We start from the raw sequence: 3,916 nt of genomic DNA on the forward strand, positions 1-3,916 counted from the left end.
CCAAAAGTAAAAGCAACCCTTGAGCCTGTTCCCAGATCACAAAACATTCTGTGGCTCAAGAAATCATAAGCATTTAGTTTTGTTGGCAAACGAAAACTTAATCTGATTCTGTGATTAAAATGTATTCCCACCTCAGGATCATCGTCATCAAAATCACGGTAAGTGGAATGATCAGGATTATTCATTTTATCCAAAAGTTCAATAGCAAGACTTGGATTTAATGGCTGGGTAACAAAAAGGATGCTGAAAGACAGAAGGAAAAACACAGATTAAAATTCCAACCACTCATATTAAGCACATTTTAATTTTAGAACTTTAAAAAAATCCCATACATAAATTTATACCTGTAGTAACTTTTCAGCTGTCGGTCCTTTTTTAGGATTTTTTTCTAAGTACCATTTTCACAGAATGATGGAAACTATTGGACCTGTAAAAGGAAGTGGTAAACGTGAGAATCAATTGCCCAGTGAACTACATGATCATTATCTACTGAAACAGAAAAGTACTTGCCATTTCATTTTGTCCTTTAATTCAGGAGGCTGGAAGTTGCTTTTCATCATTAGCAGAAGCGCTCTAAAAAAATCAGCAGTATTTCTGTGGTTTACATGGCAGTACATATCTGACATGAATGTTGAATACATTGTTTAGTTGGCAGGAAGAAGTCCATCCGTTTATGAGATGCTACCAGGACAACATGATGCATTTGTGCAGCAAAAGGAGTTGTCACAATTTCTATCACGTACATCCAGAACACTTACAACCCAATACTCTTGCAGTACCCCCAAACACCACAAGCACACATGTAGCCACTACTCCAGATGGATGATTTGGTGAGCTGTACTTACACACCGCGCTTTAACCCCTTGCTAACCTCAATGGACGTAGGTCAAACATTGGAATCATCCCAGTCTGTCCTGGGAGTGGGCCAGGGGATCCAGTTTGGACTGGGATAGGGAGCAGCCTGTCCTGGGAGGGGGCCAGGGGATCCAGTTTGCACTGGGACAGTGTGCAGTCTGTCCTGGGAGGGGGCCAGGGGATCCAGTTTGGCCTGGGAATGCTCCCAGTCTGTCCTGGGAGGGGGCCAGGGGATCCAGTTTGGACTGGGAATGATTCCAGTCTGTCCTGGGAGGGGGCCAGGGGATCCAGTTTGGCCTGGGACAGGGCCCAGTCTGTCCTGGGAGGGGGCCAGGGGATCCAGTGTGGACTGGGAATGATGCAGCCCATGGAGAGCCCAGGCCGGAGCAGGCTCCTGGCAGGAGCTGCGGCCCCCGCAGAGGAGCCCAGGAGGCAGCAGGTTCTCTGGCCGGAGCTGTGGCCCGTGGGGCCCGGAGGGGGCAGGGGAGGAGCGCGAGGAGGAAGGGGCAGCAGAGATGAGGCACTGTGGGCCACCCGCAGCCCCCTTCCCCGTCGCCATGCGTCGCTCGGCGGGGAGAAGGGGCCGAGGAGTCGGGAAGCGAGGAGTGAGGCTGAGCCTGGGAAGAGCGGGGCTGGGGGAAGCTGTTTTCCTTTGCTTTTGTTGCTGCTCTGCTGCTCCCTTTTTACTTGGCAACAAATGACATCAACCTTGCCCAGGTCAGGCCCTGCTCGCCTGCGAGGGGGCACAGGGCGGCTCTGTGAGGAGAGGCCCAGGCTGCCCCTGCCCGCCCGGCAACAGCCACGCCATTGGCCACGGCTGAGCCAATCAGCAGAGCCGAGGTGGCCTGTCAGTCACAGCCACCTGGGGTGGGGCTGGAGGGGGCAGAGGCTGAGCAGCCTGAGGAGAAAGGTGTGAGGGACGGGCCGGGGGCAGCGGGGGGGCCCCGCTCCCCAGCCTAAACCAGTTCCCACCGGTGTAGCACTGTTTGAGGACACCCGTGGTAAGGGCAGCTCAAACCCATTTCCCTCTTCCCAGCCTTCCTGGCTGCCGGGTGCAGCCGAGCCAGAGGCCGGGCAGGGGAGGCTCGTCCTGCCAGCGCTGCTCATGGCGGCAGAGGAGAGAGCGGCCTGATCCTGCTGAGCGCAGGGTCGCTCTCCCGCCTCGGCTGCCCCTCGGCCCGGCGCTGCTCGACACGCCGCTGCCGCACACAGGCTGGGCAGTTTGCCTGTCAGGCGCTTGGGACAGCTGCCCCAGGGGAAGCGGGAAAGTCACTGCTCCGTCCTGCTGCCGAGAGCATGATCGAGAGAGAGAGAGAGATGTCTGCAGCGGGCTCCCCTGTGAGGAACTTAGGCCTCGAAAGACCAGATACCATACCTTAAAAGTTGCTCTCATATGGCAAATGTTGTTTTCAAGGCCTATTTGACTGCTATGGGCTCTGTACCAAAGAGCTGAGTCCAGGGAGAAGGGTGGACGGGAGGAAGGAGAGGGAGACCATTCCAGCAAACCTCCATGCTTTCCAGTCATTAATCACCAGGCAAAGAAATTAGAAATACTGAAAACCAAAACGCCAGGCACGCTGACAGGAGAGCTCATGGCAAAGTAACGTGCCCCACTTTGCCTGCCCTCAGCACAACCCTAGCTCGCCAAGAGCTATTTTCAGTGGACATCAGACAGACAGATGCCTAGAACAAAACTTGCTGGGGAGGATGCTGCCGTTAGACTTCTCCCTTTCTCGGAAGCTGATGTACCTGGACTGAACCACAGGGATAACCCAAAAAGTCAGCGTCCTTGCACTAACGAAATCACACAAGAGCCCAAAGCCAGATGCCTTCCCTGCTCTCAGTCCCGCCTATCCAACAGCTCAAAATCTTCCCAAAGCAGACAAATCAGCCTAGCAGGCAGGGCATGAAGCCACACTCCAGGCAGCCCCACAGACCCCACACCAACCAAAGGCACGGGCAGAACCAAGCCAGAAACTCACAGGCAGCCTTTGCACCCAGATTGAGCTAGAAGCACGGAGCTAGCGCAGGGCTACAGCAACCACTGCCGCCAAGCACGGCTGAAACTGCCCGTCACCTTGCGTTTTTGCATGTCTCCTCATGAGACACCTCTGCCTTTCCCTCCTACACTGTGTTCTTTAATACAGGAAGAGGCACCTGGTTAATCTTCTCTTTAACAGGTTATTAGATTATTCAGCTATCCAAAAGAGAGAGGGAGTGAGAGATAAGAGAGAAATGCAGATGAACTGAACTGCAGAAGAAGATCATTGACTACAAAGCAAAAGACCCAGAGACCAGCTGGTGGTTTTACAGGGACAAAAGCAGGTGCAGGAAGAAGTACACAGAAGTGTTTGCAGGTGAAAACCTAGCAGGAGACTAACGATTCGTGATCTTAGCCAGTATCACTAGAAGGCAGAGGCTGCTGTCAGAACTAAGGTCAGAGGCTGATCGGAGATGTGCCAAGCCATTTAATAAAGTCAAGTTGCTGTTTCCATCCAGCTTAAAAATGTCAACTTATGTCCTTCTCCTGTTTCGGAATATCCAGACAGCGAACCACCACTGGAAGCTTCGTTCACAAGGCAGTTGTCTGACAAACCGCTTTGTGACAAAAAGCGACAAGACAATTCAACAGGAGCACAGGCTGCGCAAATTCAGTGTTTGCCAACAATCTCCTAGAGAGCAGACACTAAGGTCAACCCAAGAAAATTTAGAGACCTTGCCAAGTGATGTAAGTGCCACGGCAGCTCCCCTGGCAGAAAACCTCCTGAGCTTCAGCTGGACTTGGGAAGGGATTTTTTAAATCCTCTTTCCTCCACAGCTACCCCAGCAGCTAGCAGTGGAGCAGTGCTGCCCGGCCTCTCTCCTACAGCACAGCTGAGCAAAACAGCAGCACAATGCAAACATCAGCCTCGATCAATGGCCCTGAGTGATCTGCAACAGAGGTTCAAAAGAAGGACTAAGGCAATTGAACTCCAAACAGAAACACATCATTTACTAGCGAGGCAGAGCAGACAGCACGGTGTGTACGATCATGAAGTACTCAGACACGATTTCACCTCAA

Source organism: Gavia stellata, unplaced genomic scaffold (assembly GCF_030936135.1).
Source record: "Gavia stellata isolate bGavSte3 unplaced genomic scaffold, bGavSte3.hap2 HAP2_SCAFFOLD_119, whole genome shotgun sequence".
Lineage (NCBI taxonomy): Eukaryota > Metazoa > Chordata > Aves > Gaviiformes > Gaviidae > Gavia > Gavia stellata.